The sequence below is a fragment of the Homalodisca vitripennis genome, chromosome X, assembly GCF_021130785.1.
Source record: "Homalodisca vitripennis isolate AUS2020 chromosome X, UT_GWSS_2.1, whole genome shotgun sequence".
NCBI classification, from domain to species: Eukaryota; Metazoa; Arthropoda; class Insecta; order Hemiptera; family Cicadellidae; genus Homalodisca; species Homalodisca vitripennis.
The window spans coordinates 50,845,781-50,871,019 of NC_060215.1; the positions used below are offsets into that span (position 1 = coordinate 50,845,781).

General features: G+C 36.8%; 1 protein-coding gene across 1 annotated transcript in view; it reads left to right on the forward strand.

The window, feature by feature from the left end:
- LOC124368988 (peroxidase-like) overlaps nt 1–25,239 on the forward strand; it is a 107,399-nt gene that overhangs the window by 23,697 nt on the left and 58,463 nt on the right. Inside the window, exon 2 of the mRNA XM_046826575.1 lies at nt 10,163–10,208. The gene's annotated coding sequence lies outside the window, so the exon portion shown is untranslated. The remainder of the gene's footprint in view (nt 1–10,162; nt 10,209–25,239) is intronic.

Here is a 25,239-nt window from a genome sequence, read left to right on the forward strand (position 1 = left end):
TACCCAGATAGCCAGCCAGCCTTCCATGGCAAAAAATTTTCCAGTTCCGCGTTCTAGTCGGATGTAAATCACCTTCAAGTTCATCGAGTGATTGTGGGATTGGTAGATCGTACCGCCCTGTTCACCACGATATCGTGAATCTGCTTGTGCAGACCTGGTCATAATTCAGTAAATGAGGTAATAACCGAGATCTGAAGGTTTTCGCCACCTTAGTACATTCGTGTTAGATGACTCAAACCAAACTGACTTTCAGGTCTAATATTATTCTTGATATATTCTATTTATAATATATTCTTTCATAAATTTCCTCCTCCTTTTGATATTCGTGTCTTTCGAAAAAAGCCAATAAACCCAAAATATGAAACACAAAATTAAAACACTGCTTGAGTCGGAACTGCTTTGGTTTCAAGTCAGTGTTTCATAAAAGTGCTTCTATTTTCTCAATAAATATAAATTATACAGTGACTTTGCTTGAAGTATATTCCCGTCCCTTATGAATAATATTTTCAAGGTCAGAAGAAATTTGAAAAATTATGACATGTGGCGCCTAGCCCATTTTGATCATCGTAAGTAACTAAGGAAGTACTTCGGTGAACGGAGATAAAATTGGTACAAATCACTGAAGTATATCTATTTTATAAGTTTTCTAATGTACTTCTCATTTATTTTATACGTAATGATTAATAATTTTAATGTTTTTAGAAGGACTGCACCATGAGGATATGTTTAATAATTGTTCACTTCGTTTTATTAAATAACCTAATGGTTAAATTTTGAAATATGTTTCAATTTCTATAATAAACCAAGCACTTTAAGAAGGTTTAGACAAAAAAATAACAAAAAGAAACAACGTCTTTAATTAATACCTACAGATATTAGGTATCACGTTGAAAAAACTGTTTTATTTAGAAATGCTATTTATAGGAGAATGTAGAGGCTTTTTGTATAGGGAGGTAGGTTATAAGTATTTTATTAATTCATGAAACAATCCTTTTCTTATAGTTTTCGAACTGTTGCATGATTTTTAATTATTATTTGTTTGGCTCCAAATTTATTGTCTTGCTACGTACAAAGCCTGTAGAAACTGAATAAATTTAACGAATTCAAGTGTTTTTGAAGGTTGGGTAAGAGTAGTTTAAAAGTGACCAAATTGTAATCAGGACATTCCTCTGTGTTATTGAACGAAATAAAAAATAATTTTGTTAATCAGTTAAGCAAAAAAACATATAAGTTGAAAAACATTCATTTTTAAATAAGTAAATAAATATTTGGTAAAAATTTCATTTTAATTTTGTAACTGCGCACGATCTTTATAAGTTAGGTATTGTTAAAAACATTATTTATAATGTCATAATTTTTAGATGAGTTTTGAAGGGGTATGAGGACTTTGGATTCTACAACTGTCTGCTTAGGGTCCCCCTGGATGTCAAAATTAACAAAATAAGTGTATTTCAAGACTTTTACGGGCACCCGACGTGACAGTTTTTCAAGTAAAAAATGATAATCCCTCCATATTGCTTTTTAGTCGTGTTCGGTTTGAGATGTGAAATGCCGAAGTGTCAACTTGTGACGGAGCATCATCAGGCCGAAGTGTGAAGGTGCTAAGTGGCCATGTGTGCGCAGACTCACAATGTGTCACTGTTACCAAGGCCACTCACCACTTGCACTTGTTATGTTGACTTGTCCCACTCGGTCAGTGCCTTATATAGCGCGTAGGTGGTCGCGTTCGCTTTCTCGCGTTCCAGCTAATAGTCTTGGATGCCAGATTTTTACAAGTTGTTACATCATTCAGAAAAACAGGTTACACATTTAATTGTGTGGAAGTAGATTGCAGTTTTTCAACTGTCTACTACTCGTGTTATGCCCTATGTTTTTATGTTGTTAGTCTCGGCCTTTTATGGACCAGTGTAGGCATCTGTTGACATAGCAAAATTTTCATTATAGTAACATTCTATTTATGTTATGGTTCTTTGTAATTTTAAATTGAAAGAATAAAATTATAAAGCAATTTTTAAAAGTGTTCTTGGGGAATCATCAAAGAAGAGAACATTCGCTAGAAAATTGTGGATAAGGCTTGTCTAAGAGCCCAGGTGCGGTTGTGTATAACATTTCATGAGAACGGTTGATACATCGTAACTGTAACGGATAAAATCTTCGCACGCAATTTTTTTTTATGTTGATGGAGATACCCAACAAATTCTAAGATGTCATTCTTCAGAAGAATTACAATAATTGTTCAACCATGTGTCTGTTTTGTTTTTCTCCGTAAACTGTGGAGAGCGTTGTAATAATAAGCATCAGTGTTTTTATACATATGTAACGTTCCAAACAAGTATATTAATTAATTTTCCATAATGTTATATAACTAGTATGTGGCATTCTAATCCGCACTAGTTCTGTAAGAGGTAACCCTTGTAAACTACATACGACAATCGATAAATGAGTCTCGAACTTTATAGTCGTTAAATACCAAGTGATCGCCAGTTAATCCGGTTGCAACACCAAGAGTGCCCCTTTGATTCATTATATTCTGCGAGAGTTGGCCGGTGGCCGTCAAAGTTGAGGCCATTGGAAAGGAATGATATAACGTATTAGATCCGCGTCCAGTGGAATGTAAATGCAGTGTTCCTGAACCCCCTCTCATATTATACCTTGTTCTGGAACAAACAAAGGTGTAGAGTGAATCACTCAATAATTACTATTCCAAAATTCAATTTATTACTACTAAGGAATTTATGATTATACTAATTGCTGAAGTACTCTAAGGATATTGCATGGAGATTGTGGGACTTGACATGTTTGAAGGTCCAAGAGACGTATACTGTCACAAATCAAAAGGTGTATCCGGTCACGCTTAGCAATGCAATCTGTTATCTAAAAATATCTCCTACAATCTAAAATACTCATGGTCAAGAGTAAAAGTAGTATCTAAAATACTTGTTCCGTACTCGTAAATCCATTCGGCCTTTAGCTAAAAGAAAGGTTCACTCCACTTACGTAATTCACATACAACAGTACGATAGTGACTAATTTCTCATACGAAATACCTGAAGTTATATTGGAAAATTATCAACATTTGTGTATTGTATACATCTTCAATACGCCATAGGTTCAAACATTCATGTGTTTAGAGTGCCTCATAAACGCCACCAGCGTGGTACTGTCCTGTACGGTAATATTATCATATGCCGTTTTTAATTTTTTTACGGTGACTATAACAATTAAGGATCGGTAAAGTTATTTAGCGTTCAAAATTGTGTAATCTTATGGTAGTTGTTTTAGAATATATCATCTGCCGATAGTAACGTCCACCCAATAAGCCTTTTTAATGTCTTATTGGAGGTTCAGTAATTCAATTATATACAGTGTGTCTATAACACCAAATGCTTCATGGTAAAGCTATTGTGAAAACTAACTCCTACATAAAGAGTCTGGTGTAACTTCTTTCTTACAGTAAAGACTCAGTAATCAAATTAAATACACAGTGAACCCAATACATGAGGTATTGCGTGGTAAAGTGTTTGTGGCGTATCCACATTTGAATTTATAATGTTGTAAAGTGCATGCATGACAGTGCAGGTTCAGTGATTTAGTTAATTAGACTGTCCCCACAACAACAGGTTCCGCGTGGTAAAGTTAATGGCATATACACATATTAATGACGAGCGAATCTTGTATAACATCTATCAAGCAGTGCAAGTGCCGCGAAGTAAAGTTACTATGGTTACTTGTATATGCTTTCATCAAATCAGTATGGAGGTAAAAGTTCAGGTGTTTAAAACGTTTCCACACCAGGTGCGGGGCGATAAAGTTACTATGGTATATACATGAGGCGAGGCTATTTTAAATCAAGACTTTTGTAAAAAGTGAAGTTTTACGTTACCTGCTATTTATCCCCTTCAACGTACTCTCCTCCCCTCTCTGCATTCGTATTGTCCACTGGTTGAAACGGTGCTGGACGTCGTCTTTTGAAAGCGCATTCAAAGCTTGTACCACATTCTGTTTCACCTCCTCAACGATTTGAAAATAAGTTCTTTTCTGATGACTTTTGATCTAGGAGAACAGCCAAAATGCACATGGTACTAAATCAGGAGAATAGACTGGATTTTGCATCACTGGAATTATCGGATAAAAACTGCTGAACGGATAAGACGCTATGGGATGGTGCATTGTCTTTGTGCAGAATCTACGAGTTGTTTCTCCTCAGTACGATGTTGACTTGACCAGCAATAGCTCGAATGGATAAACGACGATAATTTTTCACAATTTCGTTAATTTCTTAGAATGTTTTGTCAGTAGTTGAAGTGCAAGCGCGACCGGGAAGCTCGTCATCTTCCATCTCTTATCGGCCTTCACGAAACCATTCAAAAAGTGGAGTCACAGAACACATAATTCAACATATTCAAACACTCGGTAGCTGATTTTTGAAGTTTAACCAAAATAACCAAAATCACAACACGCTGCTCAGTCTAATCGTTTTTTCCGATAAACGATTTTCACTCGATGCACTTTAAACTACTGTTGTGGTCAGACTGCTGAACTGATCGATGTTGTTTTGATAACTACGTAGATAACCAGTGCCCTGTTCCTCGCTTATCATTTTCCCTGTAAACGATTTTCACTCGATGCACTTCAACTACTGTTGTGGTCAGACTGCTGAACTGATCGATGTTGTTTTGATAACTACGGAGATAACCAGTGCCCTATTCCCCGCTTATCATCTCGCCGTTGGCGAGATGACGATTATCTCGTTTTCAAATAGCCCGGCTCCTATGTATAAACTTGTATAATGTCTGTATGATGGTAGGGTAATTCAGTAAATTATAATGTTACCACACAGGTACGGCGTGGTAAAATGATTATGTTATATCTATATCTACTTATATAATCTTGTATAACGTCTACATGGCGGTAAACGTTCAGTAATTCAGTAATTTAATATGTTCCCACATCAGGTGCCTGCCTAGTAGCGAAGTTATTGTAGCATATCAACATCTGCATGTAGTCTTGTATAGCGTCTGTAAGGCGGTGAAGGTTCAGTAATTCAGTTCATGGATGCTCGCCAAGCTCTACAAGTCGTACACCGCATGTTAATAAGGTGCGATGGACCAGATTCTTCCAAGGCTGGGTGACCACCAGAGAACGCGTAGGTCTACTCCCGCTACTCTCCACATACCAGATTAGCAACATTCCTTACAGTCTCATATTACGAGAATGTTTGAGACACTTTATAATACCATACCGGTGTGATTATTTTGCCTAAAATTTCGCAAGATTAATCAAATAAGACACCGCGTGCGCTTAATTTTTTTAAATTTGCTAAAGAATTCTATTCGTAACTAAGAGAATATATGGCCGTAGACGTATATTCCTGAATGAGCTCATAGATTTACTGCATGTTTGCGATAGAAAAAGGAATATTTTTATCGGGATTTTTATCGATTTCACTGTTGTTCTCGTAAAATTAAGCTAAAATAGATCCGTCATTTGTTTAAAGTTTGTTATTGACGATGGATGATTTGAAAGGATAAAAATATTTTGGAATTTTCTAACAATACGTTTGGAAGAATGGAACTTCTTGATATATTTCATTGTCAAAACCCTAATACATAAACATGCACACACAAAAACTAAAGAGTGCGGCAATGGACATTGGAGTGTGCCAGTCGAAAACCCCCTTTACAACCATCAATTTATTTACAGTAGCCTGCGATAAATACGCTGAATGTTATTTACGTATGACTCTTGCAGCATGGCTAAAATTTACGTAAGACAGTTTTATTAGTCTAAAAACCCTGTTTTATTTGTGTGTTTAATGTAGACTTATAAGACATTAACTCGGTGAAACAGATAAATTATCATTGTATCGTATATCATAATAGTTGTTGCCTAAATCGATCAAGAGCACTAGACAGTCCGGTGCCACAGCGCTGATGAACGATCATTGAGACCGGTTCCGAGCGCACGACTTGATGTTTTCACGATTTGCGTTCACTTGAATCATTTACGCTGGATTACGAACGTTCAAAAATACAGCTTACTCTGTGGTTTTTACTGAATCCACTGTCGGGTGAAATGCGGTTGTCACGAGACGCTTTTTGTGAAAGTTTGGATCTCGGATTCTATTGAAAAAGCCGTATGCGCTGAATATTTGTATTGCGCTGAACCCGATACCTAAATATTAGCAGTATCAACATCGCTGACTAGCTTTACCAATAGTCACAATCTTATTATAACTCCCATAAACTGTATTTACTAATTTCCCATTGGAAGACAAATTGTTACGAAATACAGATAAGTTATGTTACTACAGCCAGATATACCTTGTGTTTGTTCGTAGAGATAAGGACGAAAATTCACGAGTCTGTCATGCTACTTTATCAAATAAAATAATATTAAACATTTCTTCAATCATAAGCTTAAGTGGCTCTCTTACAATTTAGCCTTGAATCGACCTCGATATCCTATTCAGCATTTACTATTATCGTATTCAAAAATATGAACACAATAAATGCAATACAATTGCGATTACATTCAAATATTCACTGTCCACCAAAGGATCATTATACTACGGTCCTCGCAGAAACCAAGCCGCTGACTTTAGCGTGAAAACACTGTATTCCAAATGGATACCAAGATTGGTTAGTAACTTATTAAATGGATATTGAAATGTTTATTAGTACAACATGTATACTAATACTTCTGACAATCGTGTGCTGGCAGAGCAAAGTTACAGAGCACTTGGTCAACAGCATGCAGTTTTCCTCCTATCTGTACTTGTCAAGCACCAGTTCCCTGAAAGGTTTCCGAAAGAACGATGTGTGGGAGGTAATAAACCTAGAAAAAGTGAAAGTGAGGTAAATGCCGGTTTTATAACAGGTGTAGGACAAGTCACCGGCCGCCCAACGCAGTAATGCACCATTCACATGTCCAGCCTCAATACACCCTCTGTCCTGCTGCCGATCGCTGTCTGGCGAGCCGCACCGCTCCGTGCCGACCCGGACCGACCAGGCTACATTCACCGGCAAAATAAAAATGGTTCAATTTAATCGAAAGGAAAGTGGTCTCTGCTCCGCTCGGCGACCGGTTTGCTGTCGAATCCCGTCCAGAAAAGGCGAAACTCGTTCCGTCTTGTCCGCCCGATCCATCACACCGCGACCCAGAGGTCAAGGGGCTACTTCCCTCCTCCTTCTCCGCACGGCTCATTGTATCTGATCCCGCCTGACCAGGGTTATGTATACAGGTGGAAGTTCCTGATAGGAGTTCCTCTCGGATATTATATCACGGGTAATTCGATCGCTACCATAGTTATATTATAAAATTGTGAAATTCATACTTTAAAATATTTTCTGCTTAGCTCCTCCTCGATAACTAAGAAATAACTAGGATAACAATAGTAAACAGCTAATTGGCGGCGGCAAGACCCTTGCAATCAAAGCATCAGTCGCTGAATGGAATGACATCATGTTAACTAAACTAAAACAGGAGTAGTAAAAAAATTTTGATGATTGAGGAATTTCTAATAAATGTCTTTTTTATAATATTTGAAAAAATCGTACCATTTAGTGCAACAAATAAATCCATAAAACATGAGTGGAAAGGCCAATCCCCTTATCCTTATTCTGCCCGTTATCACGGACCACTGGCTTGTGCGAAGATCGCATCAAACAGAATAAGGAAGGAAGTCGATTCAGTACAAGTTCGACGCGATGATACTGATAACAAGTTCTGCGGCCACAGAGAGGATTTGAACCTGCGCTATCTCTGACTCAGATCCAAAATCCGACTTCCTAGACCATCCGGCCTTCGACTCTTCTGGCCAAGCATTCACTGGCACCGGAGTTGATTTCTTGGCATTCATCTAAGGACACTTATTTTTCACGTGGCATTCATCTCTTCTCTTCTACTCCTCTTTAACTCCCCTATTAACGTAAAAGTTTGTCTCTCCGACCTGTATACAGCAACGAACTCGTGTTCCAGCAGACGCGTCGGCATGGAACGATTGAAGTCAACACGCCACATCGAGCCGACAACAAAGCGTAGGATCGGAGAAAAACGTTTGGCGTATGGAAATTCGCACACCTCATGCTCCACCGTCAACGGACTACTGGGCTAATAGACACGGTAGATTAGAGGTTATTAAATCTCCCCGAAGTAATAACCGGCCAAATATTGCATGCAGAGGGAAAGTACTTCGGCACGCGCAGCACCGATGTGAGGTAACACCCGCCAAGGTTGGCCTAACGTGCGAAACCGCCGGTAATTGGGGGCTAGCGCTAGACACCGACCGGCTCGACAGTCGACACCGTACCGATCGCCGGCGCCGGTCACCACCTGACGGGAAACGGTGCGAGGAAATTGCGAATTATCTCTGTACTCTGAGTCACTTCGCGTCAGGGACCCGGCGGGCGCGTCGAGGCCGTCCCGAACATCACGACCTGAGACAACTCCGTCTCAGGTGAACTATTGTCCCGTCGTTTCTCAACGTTGAGCGACCCGTAATTTTCACCTCGGTATGAAATTCGATTGTCACGCTATGAGGCGTATTCCTTTCGGGCGTGTATCATTTTGATTTTGAAAGATAAAAACATCATGAGTGCGTTGGCATTTGTTGCACCGGTTGTGTGTTCAATGAAATATAATTAAAAAGTAATAGTAATTAAGGACAGTAATAAAGAACTAAATCTTTAGATGGAAAGTTTATATACGCCGTAAGCGGAAATAAAATAATAAAGCAATTAACATTCAAGCGTGTTCGGATTTAGTGATTAAATATCATGTGAAATGTTGGATGGGCTTTTCCCTTAACCCAGTTAATAAAACTAAAACTTGAAACAATAACATATCACTTGTATGTACTGTAGGTTATGTCAACCTGCATTGCATTGCATAGATGTGAAATTGCGCACTGTATTTATTAATAACCTTAAACACTGTGAAAACTATGTTGGATTAGTGACACATAAAAAGGGGGTCAATCGTTTATATAAGATTTCACTGATAAAAAACCAGTGTTCTGCGCCAAAGTGCTCAGGATACCTAATATGATATCTCATATAATGTGATATTCAAGGAAGATAGACCACGCGCGGTGCAGTGCGCAGACCAGACATCACGATTTCCCAGAGGCACGGATGACCGCACACGATTACATTTAATAACCGACCCACTCTATTATGACAGAAAGATATGATACGATTGAAATCGCGGTCAATTTACAGGCACATTATTCACGTGGCGTCCCGTCGGTTATAACTCGTAATGTGGCTGTTGATGTCTTTATAGTGCTTACATGGCGATCTACTGAACTGAATTTATGTAATTTGGGGCACGGCATTGCATATAAAAGTACTAGGAGTTAAAATGTATGTAAATTACTAATAGCTTTTATTCGACGAACTACTAAAGTCCTAATGGAATCTCGTCCGTTTTCTACACGTCTAGGTGACAGTCTCTATGTACAATAAAGCAATGTTTTAAACTATACCGGGTTTTTTTGTATTTGTCCAGAGTTAAAAACGTCCATTTTCACTATCCTTTCCTCTCCAATTATTCTGTGATCATTTGGAATTTCTGTAGAGCTGATTTATTATCTTGATTGAGAGGAGATCGGAACTTGTTAGAACGAAAGATGTTACAACATTGTTTTGACAACCTGACTTACGATGTGGTACGCATCATGCTACTAAAAGGCCTAAAAGCACTACTCTGGCAATAATGCTTTGACCAGCCCGGCTAGGTGAGGAGGGCATTATGACATTACAAAAGAATTGCAGGTCGGGAATTCTTTCTGCAAGCACGAAAGGTGGCACCGTCTCTCCGATGATCAAACCAATTCCTTTTTACCTTATATTATTACATTATATTATTTTCTAACAGTTAAAAATTCACTACTGCTTTGCATTATGTATGCTCTGTAAACTGAATATAACTGTCTTTAATCACTTTTCCCAACGTTTTCCTTAAAATTTAAAGCGCCCGTGTTTAAACATCCTGTTCCTATCTTGAATGCTTTTTTTATCGGTGCTAATGGTTACTCACAGTACGTAGACAATATACTAATTCATTTGTAGCCGTATGGATTCATGAGCCTGCATGAGGCAAATTGACTAAATGATAGTTAACAATATTCTTTTACTCATTTTGTGTTTTTATGTTACAGTTGAAATACGAAACTTTACCACCAGACAGCAGTGACAGCTAAGAACGTAAGTGATATATTAGTTTACTTACAAAAAACATGATCATTGTACTGTGCCTAAAGCTGTCGCTTATCGTTAATCTCTTGTATGTTTTATATTCAGATGATACATCAATGGTACGCTAGAAATACATAAATAGAAGTAGAAATACTGCCTGGTATAAATCGAGAAATTCTTTCTACAACGATTTTGTTTTTCAAGCAATACAATGAGTAATAAGTTTATTACAAGTTTATATACATTGCATTGTTTTGTTCAAGATGTTATAGGATAAAAATGTACAAACATTAATACCTAGGCCTATATTTTTCTTATACAGTACTTTGAAACTACAGTACATCCTTTGGCCACTAAATATTTTTTCTTCGAGTCAAAGTCGAGTATGAGAATTGTCACGCTTACCAAGTAATGGCCTCCTTCCCGACTTTGTATCGCAATGCATTATATGTTTTAAAAACTTAAAGAGTCGTTAACATAAATACGTATTTAAGGCAATTTCTTCCATTCCTGTCCTAAACATGTATACAAATTTTTGTCCATTGAAATGTCCGAGCCACTTTTCACCCAAAAACAAGTTTACAAATTCCAAATTCATGTAATGTAAGTAAAATGCCTTTATTAAGGATTTTACTGTTCATCGATGATGACAGATTTTCTCGAAAAGAATAAAACGGCCATTCAGGTGGTAACTGGTGTAATATTCTTTGTATATCGGCACCAACACCATCAACCAACAGCATTCCTGTGGATCCGATAATTTTACAAAAGGAGAGAAACGAGACGCATGTGCCTTAACAAGCGTATCCTCTCCAAATTCAGTAAAGTACGACGCATATTTGAGGTCAGACGTGGTAGAGCGTGTCTAATAACCTTGTATACTTATAGCAATAATGACGACACACCTCGTTATATCATTTCAATTTAATGTCCCAGTATGACAACGAGTTGTACCTAATATATATAAAAGGTATTTACTTTTCCTGTTGGTAATATGGTGTAGTCGGTGATATGTTAATTTGATGTTTTTTTTAGCTTTTTAGTAACATCTTTTTAAAAGAGAATTCTAGAAGGCAGAAGGAATAGAAGGAAAATATTTTGGATTCTGCGAGGGAAGGAAATGGTAAAGAATTTCCTTTTTTAATAAAATTTCTTTAAAGTTACCGGTACCTATATTTAGATTTTTTATGTCTCTATTCCTGATTCATTTTGAAAAACATTCCATTGAATGAAATCATAATTAATATACATGTCGTAGAAAATCACATTCATACCTTCAGCCGTTTTTCTTAGGCTTGGTTACAAAATACCATATTCTAATTTGGTTCATTTAATCTAATTTGAATAAGAGATGTCAAGGTATGGCCGTAAAGGGGTTGTAAAGGTTTTTATCAATGCTGAGATATGAGAGTCGTCCAACAGATGTGTAGAATTTAATTACATGGCAACAATTTTCCATCGTTCTGTTGTTATTGTCATTCAGTTCATTTAGACCACACGGTAACACCTCCACCATTTTCAGTTCAATAACGTCATTGGTCCACACGAGAAGTTATTGGAGCAGGAAAAGCGAAATAGCTAGTTATATGGCCTCCGAAATAGCTAGTGTGAGAGGGTTTTTAAGATCTATTATTTTGTGAACTCTCAGTTTTTGAACCGTATGACCTGTTTTACTTGGGAAAAGAAACACAGGAACCACCTCATTGCTCTTTGTCCTAAAAGAATCTTCGCACTTGCTTCCGGAGTGATATCATTTTCAGGATGAGTGAGGATAGTGATATGAATTGCCTCATGATGAGGTCCGATGGTACATCCATATGCAGTGGTATAGTGGGCACAATATCTTAGTCATCTCATAGGGGTGGTGGGACTAGCTATTTTCCTGCTTCTTCTAGTCAAAGTGGGCAGAGGACACCACTTCCTAACGTTTAGGCTTGCATAAATCTTTAACACCAAGTGAGCCCTACCCACTCTAAAAGACATCGTCCTCAGTAAAGTAGGCCCTTCAATCAACCCTCTCAATATTTGCGGTCAGTGATGTACCGCCCCTGGGTATCTATGCAATTTCCATATATCCGAGCTTACGAAGGAGTTATTGAGTACGATAATGGCTCATATTAGTGACTCAAAACTAGAAACTCAATATTTTTTTGTATAAAAACTTTTTGAAAATTCTTATTACTAAAACTATTGAAATGTCCTATTACTATAAGTAGATGCTCGTTTTTATAATAATTTAACATTCTGATACTAATTATTATGCGTTCATTTTGTTTTCATTTCCGGTAGCGATTTTATAGGGTTGAACTGTCAACCCTTGTTCGAATGAATGAATATCATGTATAAGCATGTATATCAATGTGACCTCTTCATGTACCTTAAAGACGTAATCCATTATTTAACACAAATAAGTGCAAAACTAAGCACTATCTCTGATTTGTACGCAAATTTGCTTGAATAAATAAAAGTTATAACGAGTAAAAATTGATGACGTTCTTTGGGTACAAATTTAGCGCTACCCTGAACTCAGAAGAGTGGAAGACGACCGTGTCAAGTCGAGTTATTAACTGATGATAATCGTATTGCCTAGAAGAAAGCGAGCCCGCGCCCTCAGTGGCGGTCAAGGTTGAATGTTTGCCGACAGACCGTGGCGTGGCTGGGTCGGCCGTTAACCTTTCCGCCCAAACATTGCTCTTCTAACTACAGGAAGACTTCGTGATAACAATCCCCGCTCTTCACGAGAAGCCAAGGGCACCAGGAATCTAACCATAAAAACTATCTGAGTCGTTTATCGTGTCATTTTAATTCCTTCTGGATGCCTCTACAGCGAAAACACATCTCTGAAATTAACTAAAACATGAATGGAACTGTTACGATGGATGGGAAAGCGTGAAAGAATTTTAGTCTTGAAGGCCTATAATTTTGAGGGGCTATATTCCCTACTATATACAGAATAAGGAATAAAAATTATGGCATTCGCAAGGATAGATAACAATGTGAATCCTTCACCGTCAGAGGTTTTCTCAGCTACAAGTGGGAAGTAAGCCTTACTATAACAATACTCGCCGCTATCTTATTCGTTCAGAGCTCAATTATTGTCTGAGTTTTAAAACCCGTTACGAATTATCTTCATTTGTTAACGTAAAAAGAATTCGACAGTAATTTGTTTAATACCTACTCCATACAACATGGGTTCCATGATAAGATCATATATGTAAAAACCTTTATCAACAATCTAAAGTTACTATCACTTGAAAACTTTCTTCATTGTCGTTAGTTTCAGTTCATAAATTATTTTACTTATTTAAACATATTTTACAATCCGGGATGTAATGGGCAAGATGGTAAAAGATTTCAATTAAGAACAGTTACTTGTGAAAAATTCTCTCTAAGATATACAATTCAAAATGTAATAAAGATCACCACAACATCATCATATCAAAAAATAACGTCAAAGCGAGTGAGTGAGAAGGTATGAAGTTGATTGGTCAGGTATGGGACAACACGGGTGGTATAGGTGTAAACTACGATTCCCACGATATCTGCCAGAATGCCATCCGGCTCGAGCATTAAGTCATTAACGTTTTTGTCCGACACGACTAGGCGGTCGCGGCGCACAGCGGTAGGTTATACAGCGCGCATAGTAGGCTCGAGCTACGCTCGCATTCATTACATATAATTGTCGATCGTTTACTCTACCCCACCACCCACAAGTGGGTTCGAGTTTGCCGTACAGATAATGAAACGGTGTTCTCCAAACTTAAAGCTCATTTCCCAGTAATCGTGAACGTGTTAAACCAAGTTTCATAACCATTGAGATACTAGTCTCTTCGACCGTACTCATTCCTTGCCGGAGTAATGAACGTGTACGTGAATATCAGCTAAGTAATCATCATGCCGTAACAAATACTTCCGTAGTAACGTTCGATATTGTGGATGAATGGATTCAAAGGATAATGCGATTTGGGACATTTGTCAGCGTTATATGTTACAAAAATAGATGGGAATCGCTCTTCTTCGGGTGCCAAAAACATCAAGGTATAAGGCTGACCATGCACCAAAATTTAAAAGTGTAGTAAATTTGTAGCAATGAACGCACTGAAATCATGGATAACAACTAAAGAGTTGTACATAAAGAAAGACTCAAGCATAAACCTGTCCAAAGTAGTTTTTACGATATTAACTTTATGCCATAAAGTTTTTTACACTTGAAGAAGAGGATAGAATTGAATAACAGCGGATGGTAACCAACAATTATACGTTTAATTAATAAATCAAAATATTGACAGCTTTATAAAAAACTATTATTACACAGACTACAAGCTAGGTCTACAGAACCTTAGATTTAATATTAATCTTCGACTTCCTAAAAGTTATGTGTGTGAAAAAGCCACGAACCGACCTAAAGACTAGACATAAGACTGGTAAAGTCCAATTTATTATAGACCTACAGTATTGTGTAAAAATAAATGTTAAACAGCACGTAAATGAAGTGGGCTGACGGCAAAGTTCCACCGAAACCATCAAAATATGAGAAAAAAACAGTTTTTTAATAAAAATTTTATTTAATATTTTATACCGTTACATAATATTTGCACAAAGTATTAACGACCTGTAAATCCACAACGCTGTAATACTTCTTGTTGCAACCGGGCTTCGGTTGTAGTCTATGAAGACATAACAAAACAATTGTTCGCCTTTTTTGTCGCTGGTAGCGTCCTGAAAGGACTGCAACGCCATTACGGGCCGACCGCCCGTTGACGTGCAACTTACGGGAGAATTTTATAGCTCCATAATACTTGGGGCACGCATTTCACTCCTTTTTCTTCTGTAATGTGCTAATAATAGACCTCCCCTTGTAAGAGTACTAAAATTAGAACTTTCAGTTCAAGGGAGATTTTTACAACGTCCAAAATGTAAATTGTGTACTTTATTTAGCCACAACGACGCATAAACTAAGGCACTAAGACTAAATAGATTGAGTAAAGACTTGGAACTAGTCGATAGAGACTAACCGGTCCGTTGCATAAAAAGTTGGTGAGCTATTTTACTACTAGTATTTAACTACTGAAACGTAAAACGCAATAAATGTATCAATTAATTGTGAAAGTCTTTAAGCAACGAAAATGTGAGAATAGTAGACTAGTAGTTCCATTTAATTTTGACATGAAAAATCGTCAAACCAAGCACATAACAAAAACACCCTCAGTAAAGATTCGTCTAAAAGCCCTGAAAGATTTAACAGCCTAAAATATTCTTGTGAACTGATACGTAACTTATTATTTCCTTTATGTATGTTTTTATCTGAATTTATAAAGTTACTATACTGTGTTCTGGGCATGTACACTAATATACAATATTAATGGTTCCTGAGTGATTTATACGAAATAGATTTACTTACAATTAATTAAAAGTTCAAAACTAACTAACATGAGCAGATTTCTGTATCTTTCATTGGGGTTACATATTGAGTGAAATAAAGTTTGTAACATACTATATTTAAACATATTTTTTATTGAAACATAATTTTCAAATGGTGAAGCATCAGATTAGGTCTTTATATTTAACAGCGCATTTATTTGTAAAACGTTTTAATTCACAGTTTTCAAACAAACATATTTACGGCAGAGGTACACCAAAGAGAACGTTTTGTTACACAATAAAAGGTAACCGCAATAGCTTTATCACTGTTTGTTCAAGGTTAATGCAGATGTTATTAGATAAGGGAGGAAATCTGTCCTTGCAGGCAGGAGCCGGGCGGCCGGGAGAGAGACGCTGATCATGGCGATATGTTAATGAATTCGGCAAGGGACTCTTAATTAAATGAGGGTAAAGATAAACTATAGAACGATGTGGAGAACATTTATGTGACGAAACGTGCTTTCTAAGACTTTGAGGGATACAGGAGAATTTTGTTAATGGAAATTAGTCAAGAATTAACTTATTATTGTTTTAGCTATGTGTTAAACCACTATATATTATTGGACTGAAATGAGCCATACTAAAATTGTTCTGATATTGCTTGCATCTCATTCCCGCTTGTGTAAAAACATGCTATTTACGTTGGATTTAATTAGTCAATTCATTTACAAAAACGGCTTAGATGAGTTTTAATGTAATGATTAATGACGCGTTCGCGACTGTTGCAACACTTTCATCAGCTCGATTTTCAAAATTGTCAGCATCCTTTTTATGAATTAATATTTTGAGTAACTATAATTTAGAGATGAATTTTTAAAACTGCAAATTAATAGTGTCCATGCAAAACACATTTAGTTAAGCTGACCTTGGTAGTATTAAAGCTCCAATTATTATAGTCTACTATTTGGTAGTTACTTATTGATTGATTGAACATTCCTAGTTATACATATATTTGTGATGTATACCCCGCTGAGAAATTTTCTACAGTGGAAATCTCGTTTACAGATTACGAGAGTTCCGTGCAGTTGTGTATGGACAATATCCATGAACACCACAGGCAAAAATTGAACCCAAGTTGGCTCGAACTCATTATCTCTCAAACTGCTTCTCTAATAGTTCATCCATTATGCAATTAAATACACGAGCAGGCCAAAATATAACATCTACAAATTAAATATCCATTGAAAATAGTTCATAAGCAGCGTCTTTATAGTGTTTTCAGCAATTCAAGTACCGTATTAGGTGTTCTCTTTTCCCAAATTCTGGATATTTGCCAGATTATTAACATTTGAAAACTTTACTCAAGTTTTTAAAAATTATTTAAACTTCAGCTGAGCTTTTTTCCTTCTTTCATGATTGTCTATTACAGTACTAATAGATCAACATTACTGTTGTCTACCTAATGTGTATTGAACTGCCTTGTTCAATGAAACCAATAAATTCGAATTTATGATGGAGCTTTATTTTCCAATTGTGTTTAGCATATTGTCTTTCTGAGTAGAGGAAACACAAGTATGGCTGTAAAGGGTACAAACTAACTTGCTAACGAAATATGTTGCAACTAAAGCGGTATTACTGCCAAGATACAGTAGTAAAATATAAGATACTTAAGATGAATGAACTATACTACTCAGTATATCACTTCAGTCTAATTGTGCACTGAATATAAATTTAGACTATATAAATATAATAGACTGTATGAAGAACCAAGCTATACCTCACAACGTTGCAATCTAGTGCATTTTCTATGGAGTACCAAATACAAGTCTATTATTTTAAGAAGAGCCGGATTTGAACCCGCTAGCCATATCTCCTTCACTTTCGATCTAAAGTTAAATGCCTTAGATCGTGCCGCTACCTATTCTCCCAAATAAGTTTTCCTCTTGCTATTAAGCTAAGTAACTACATACAAATCAACTATCACTTAAAAATTACTAAAAGTGTCTAAGAACAATTCTACATAAAATTAACGATGCTACTAATGAACAAAAGCCAGCTATATACGTATGTGTCTTCCGAGTAGGGATGTATACAAACGATATAGATTCCTAATTGAGATTTAAACTTCGTTACAGATGATAATATAATATATATTCATCATAATACTATCAATATCTTCAATAAGAGTACAATAGATTTCACATTGAAATGTATAGAAAATAATGTGTGTATTCAAGTTGTATAACGGAAATGAGCTATGAACAATCTGAACAGACAGAAGCATTCCGACATCATTCCAAAACATTCAGCATTTACTGGGGATACCCCGTAATCTCGGCGAAGAGATAACGTTATATCGACTGCGATGCTACTGCTTCTCATTTCCGTGAGCCATCTAGCAACAGAGTGAAAGCGAAGCCGAATTGGTCGGTTATGCGTAGAGTGATTCCAACCTCTAATCAGTCCTAACTAGTCCTAACTGGTCCCGGAGTCGGAGGAAGCGGTGACGAGGGTCATCGGGAAGAAGCGAATTTTGCGGTTAGTTATTATTACCCGCTTCGGTCACGTCTCTCTTGCATCAGACTGTACAATTTGAAGGTGCTCCTGAGCGTTCTGTAAAAGTGGCCAGTGACAGATTAGGATTGTCCGATAGATAGGATGTTATAAATAAACTATTGAATATGTGACAAGAGACTGCGCGTAAAGTGAACATTAAGGTTAGTTCAAAAAGAGGCTGTGTACTTGATCAATCCACTACAAAATCAAAGTTACTAGTTTACAGAAACTTTGGTATCTGATGGCACTGTATAGATATTCAAGAATTATATTTTAAATAGGGTTAGAATTCAAATTATGATTGTATACAATTATCACTGCAATTTACAAACATAGGAAAGACCAACTTAAACTTTCCTTATCCACTCAGTAAATGTGTGCGAATGTACAGTTCAAAAGAATGCGATATTTTAACTTACTGGAATGATAAACCTACATAAAATGAAGGTCAATTTAAGTCAAGTTTAATTTGAATAGATTGTGCCCTAAAACGCAACATTAGCAAAAACGTTAGTTTGTCATTTTCCGAATTTTAGTTTTATGGGCTTCGAATTTTAGAAAAAATACATGAGTGTACTTGCAGTTGATAAATAAATAAACAAATCTGTGTATTCTTTTAGCAAATTATTGTAAACGATACTCACTCATAATATGAAACGTGTAACTGGCCTTTTCACATTCACAACCAAGGTATTTGACATATCTCACGTTGCTTCTGTCTCTATACAATTCTCTTGATGAGTTAGCTACCAAGATGTTGTTTTCCCCGTCATAATAATCCAAAATTGTCATCCAGTTAGAATCAACAGAACAGTTCCCAAAAGATTAGCTGGCGCGCCAGCCCAAGAAGTTTGTTGCAGAACCTCAACCGGCTTATCTGGCTCGGAAAACATTGTAAAATGGAACTATTAAAACTCACAATAGTTATTCTTTCAAGTAGCTTAAATATTTTAAAGGTGGTGGCCATCTACGCGCTGCTCATTTTCAGACTTCAAAATAGCAATCATATATTTTTAAATCTTTTGGTAAATAACCACTAGAAGGGAATGAATTGAAAGGAAAAACCCACGATCTACTCTTGATCCAATTGATCAATTCTGGAAACCGAATTTTGATACCGTCCAAACCTGATGCCTTTTCTGTTGGAATCGAGGGTATGGCACCAGTAAGTCTTCCAAAAACAATATTTAGAACACTAACAGGGACGAATGTTAGGATTTAAATTCATTTAAACTGTTCGATATAGTTCAAAAATGGCATGCGTCTCCTCTGTTTCTACATACTCCTATCTTTACCGTTTACTCGAAGAATGGCAGTAGTTGAATCTGCATAGGTTGAATTATTATACAAATCCTTGTATTCCCTATCTATACCCAGAGAAATGTCCTAACCCCTCTTCTAGGTTTTCAAAACCTTGACATAACTAGAAGCAGTCCCGTGTATCTGTCAAAGTAACTTATAATGGGATGATGTTTAGTGGTAGGGAGCGAATCGCGGAAAATATCTTACCAGGGATTTAGGTATTCCCCAGGTCTATGCAAGGATTTTAAAAGGCTCTAAGGACGATTCTGGTAACGGTTTTATTAACCGAGCACACGAATAAAATCATAAATGAGTTATAAACACTAACTCTGTCATTAAGCTGAAAACACTGTGTTTCCATCTTTCTCATCAAAATCCCAAGAAAACATTTTGGGGCCAACCCAGCTATAATTAGGCAATTTTCATCCTCAGGCGCACCTCTATGTAGCTGTAGCGGTCGTACCAACATACAAGGGTAATAAAAAAGAAGAATTATGTTTCACTATAGGGTTTAGGGGCGCTTGTAAACATTTACTATTATCGTTTCAAACACTAACTGCCAGTACATATATTTCGTCTACATAGCTCTCGTGGATTATATATGTCATTAATGTCCTGGTTAGCGTATGTAGCCACGCAATAAACTTCTTCTGTTGCCTGACTACAAGTATAAATGTGATATCAGTGATAAGATATTTTTGTGCGTTTCTTGTATCGCATGTATGTAAGTGTTATTGCTGTTATAAAATTACATATAAACGTGCTCAGCCCGTCAAAGTTGAGATATAAAAAGTTCAGTGTACTCCCAACAAACCAAATATTGTATTGTACTCATTTAACAACAAGTACGAATACATTTTTAATATAAAACACCTAAAGAGTTATCAGCAATTAATTACAGGGTCGTTATTTTATACACAGAGGATGAAACTTACAAGTACAGGAATAGGTTGTTATAATAATGTTTGTGTTTAAGGTGATTGTTGCTTAGTACTTTAGTCTGATAATCAAAATTAAATAGTTTTCAAGAAATACAATCCCCGTAACCCAATGATTAATTTAAAATCTGAATTTACTAGCTCATTAACATACAAAAGTTACTGGTCAAATCTATTGTAAATTATGTCTTTGCCTTTTTTGTCATGGGAATTAACATTTTCTCGTATCCATTTCTTTTGCCCCAAAATCATTTCGTTAACCAGAACTTCTTCAAACTGCCTTAGTGCGTTATTGCACACCTGGTAACAAGTCTGTCATGAACAGTGTTTTGTGATGTTCGGGGAGTTCACAATTGTTCGTTAAAAATATGTAAGTTACGAAATAGTTACGTATTATAATGTTTACTCATTAATACTCAAACACAGTTGTATCTATACAGCCAGGGGTATAAAATGAACTTAGGGTGTTGTACAAGATATTGTCTGTATATCCTTATGTAACTTCCGCCAGAAACTTTTCGAACTTCCTTTCATGGTTTAAAACGCAAAAGAAAGTCACATTCTCAATCGGGAAGTAATTACATAAATTAAACCACCGAGCTCTCAGAATAATCGTTAAGGAGATTTTACTAAGTGAAACTCTTCCTCAAATAAGACCAGGTGGCATTGCTGCACAAATATGCAATTTAGCGCATTCTCGGGCTTAACTTTCGCCGAGTGTAAGGTCATCACAAGGCCTGCCCGCAACCACGGCCCTGATACGGTTAGAGTCAGCTTATCTCGCTCACGTCGCGGTCGTGTCCCCACAGGCCATCCAATAGACCACTTTGTCAGTAGCCGCTCAATGCAACTCTCCGAAGGGGACTGTAAATTGCGGTATCCCTCGCCTCAAAGGTGCCCAGTGCCAGGGTCGGCCCGCAAAGGCATTGCTGGAGATAATAGTCCCAGGCTTGTCTAGGTGAGCGAGGGAAGCATTTTGGGTCAGAATAATTGTTTTAGGTTTTCATCTTTCGGAGAATCAACGGACCAATTCCAACTAGAGACAAGACTGATCGTTTTTCTGATTGGGTTGGAGAAATATTAGAATGTCTGTAGACTTAGAAACGTGCTACTGCTTCACCAACGGTGTCAACTAGGTCTTTAAAGCTATTTTTCTATATCATACATTTATTTCTTACCAAAACAACTACGATTAATGAAATCGCCTATGAATTTTAATCACACAGAGTTTGTGATATTAAAAATGATTGATATTAAAGGTGCATATAAACTTTAGCAAAACTATAATGTATCTACTTCAATAATTAGTATGAAAGATATGTTATATATTACACATGTGTGACTTACGTCAGGTAATTACAAATTATGTATGCACTTATACATAGCAAAAACTATATATTATATCCATAGGATTGTTATATATATATATATATATATATATATATATATATATATATATATATATATATATATATATATAAACCTAGGGTTTTAATTGGTAAAAATATGATAGCCTCAAGCAATTCAAATGATATCACATCGCAAAAAGTAGGAACACCAGACTGTGAACAAAGTTTCCTTGTAATATTATGTTAAGGTATGAGAAATAGAACTCCTCAGTTATATTCATTGGAATTAGAATGATTAGATGTTACCGTCCTGCGAAGATAGTTATTGTAATTGTGCGTATTTACATCCTTGATTAAGTTCAAATCAAAATACATTGCATACGTTGCAGTGATCTCTCAGTGATAATCCGTGGTTATATATCACAACAGCTACTATTCAATGGCTTCAAAGATTTGGATTAAACCAATCAGTATGCCTCTTTTTCAAAATGATTAGTGATTCGAGTTCAAGTTGTTTGCAGTAAATGCCTCTCCTTTGTGGCTAGTGGTTTTCTGCATCCTGTTGAGTAAAGCACGCACACTGTAGGCCTACCTGATTCTTTCTTAGACTGTGAAACTACGTTGTATTTGTTCTTCGGTCCATTTCCTTCTTTCAGCGGTAACAAATATGATACGGTACGCTATTAACTTATAAAAATAATAAATATACACATAGGTAATACCGATAGAGTAACTGAATGGAGTTATAATCCTCTAAGCGTACTGCATGGCCACATCTATCAGCTGCAGGGAATTTGAGTCTAAAAGGGTTTTAGGGATTACGGTCGGAACGTGTTTTGGTTCTGTACGTATTCCCTTTCCGCACACCGTCGCGAAGATGGTACAAGCAGAAAGTACTTGTATGTGAGAAGCAGGTGAGGAGAGGAAGGAACACGTCCGAGAATACGACATGCAGGCACAATACGAACAACGGCAAGAGCAGAACTGACGCAATGGATGCGAGATCAGCCGTTGCATCACGTGATCGTCCCATCCCATCAGCTCTCAACTGGCGCCGCGCTGCGCCTGCCCAGCGTCCTGTCCCGGACTCCCGGCCCATTGGATGCATCTGCGTGCTCTACATGCCTGCCCTGTCATCTCGGGCCGGGGCCGAGCTTTCTATTAGATGCTACGTTAATTAGCACCAGCAACTTGGAGAGGTGAAAGCGGTCGACCGCTCCCGCCATCATCGTCAGCCGGGTCGGATGATGCCACTGCGCTATGCGCTAGGAAAGTTAATATGATCCACTGTCAGTCCTGATATTGCACATGTGCATATCTATGCAGTAGTGAGCAAACTCCCCCGAGTCCAACAGACGTATTTTGAAGAAAACTTAACAAAGTGGTAGTACTTTGCATTGTACTTGTACTAGTATGTAACATTTGATTTCAGCGTTTGAAATGTATGTTTAATTGGGAAGTATACACTTAAAGCAGGGATTCAATTTTATTGCCCTGGCATAACTACGTAGCTGTCCACTAAATAAACCGGCCCGGCGCTCCGCTCTTCCTCCACTTAAATACCTGTCCATGAGTTATGGAAATGGCAGAATTGAACTGTTCTGGAGAAAAGTTACACTTGGTTTTAGCAGTAGGTCATTTGAATAATAAATATTGTCTGCACAATCTCACGAGCAGATTTTGTTCTATTATAAGAACTATAATCAAACAATTGTATATGACCAAACCCTTTGTTGAACATTACCTCCAATGAAGTCGTTTAACACAAGAATCAAATTGAGATTATGGAACAAATTGCTCATCATTGAGCAAATGAATCATTGATCTAGGAGGTCATGTTATCTTTTCGAAATGAAACGAAATCACAAAAAAATAATGAGAAGCAAATCAAGGTTATATTTATAGATGTGTTTTGTCTTACACGCACTTTGAAAAGACTAGCCCTCCAACATATCAAACGTTAAAGCTAAAGAGCCCTCATCTTCAATTCTTAGTGTAGGCATCGCTCGTTATTCGATAAGTTACAAAACTGAGAACATAAATAACGGACTTGGCCTCCTTTCCCGGATCTCGGCAAAGGCATTGGTCACTCCTGTGATCTGCCACCATTGTAATGGGCGATATCGTAGGATGCGAAGTGATTTTCATTTGTCATAGCTGAGTCATTTCTCTGTTCACAATTTTCTACAACTTTCTGCTCCAACAATAGATAATTAAATAGCCCTGTACAAAGGAGGGGGCGGGGAATGTCCGGCTGTCACGCAAGACTGCCGGCTACGCCCAATATGCCTTGTGACTATGGCTCATTCATTATCTCAGTCAGTTTGCGTGCGTCTGTTACAGAATAAAATCATTATAATTAGGAAGATACCCTAGGATAAAGGTGCTATTACTATAATACAAGTTGTAAAATGATAAATAATACAATCGAAATCTTTACCGTTACCAATTTAGTCTAACGGTAGTACTTTGGACTGATATTCCAATAAATAAATTAAAATTTTTCAAAAATATCGGGATCATTCAAATTTACATAGAGTTTTGTCCAACATTTGTGTTGTAAGAGTATTTTGTTAGAGTTGTATAAGTTATATGCTTATAAGTAATTTCTATTCAAACTAAATTTTGTTTGTCGCATCCAGCTGATATAAGGAAGAGTAATAACTGTTCTAACTAATATTATATGAAACGTATTTGAATGAAATAAAGTTTTACGGACACTCTCTGTCCAATCTGAGTTTAATAAAGGGCCACTAAGCTATTTAATGTTATATTGTTATTTTACTGTAGATAAATTAACAGGAATTACACTCGAGGTGATACAATCGGTGCACGATTGAAATAGGCTAACAGTGGTTTGTTGGTTTAAAACAGTGACTGGAGGAAACGACAAGTCTTTATCTTATAATTTCCTTATGTAATTATTCAAAGACATTTCATTTTCTTCAATTGTATTTTATTAAAACGTGTAGTTCCTAAATTATTAAAAAACTAATTAAAAGTTGAAAAACCTTATAACTCACTGAAGCTATTACTGATTCTGTAAAAATATATTTTTATGTTCAGCCATTTTTATTTGGGCTAGGTTACAGCATTTTCCGAATTACCTTAGTGTGATAAAATTACATCTAAAAGGACTGTGAAATTTAAAAAACATACCCAACCTAAACACAATTGAACAATTTTAAACAGATCCTTTAAAACGTAGTCACCTCATATAAGAAATAGTGTAAAATACCACAGAATTATATTACTTTGCTAATTGCTTATAGAATATTAAATTTATTTATTTTAATATATAGTCCATTCGTCTATAAGAAAGTGCATTGCGTTCCCCGCCCACTGGCTAGGAGAATCTGGCTCAGCCACAGTGACTGAGCTCGGCAGTCAGCCAGCAGGAGCGCTAGCTGGGAGACGCGGAGACCCGCCAAGTGATGAAACTCGTAGTCCAGTTTCGTGTTTCAATTACTCACAAAATAGCGCATGAAATCGCAAACTGCAGCGCGGCCCGAAGCTGAAGGTCAGTCAGAACAT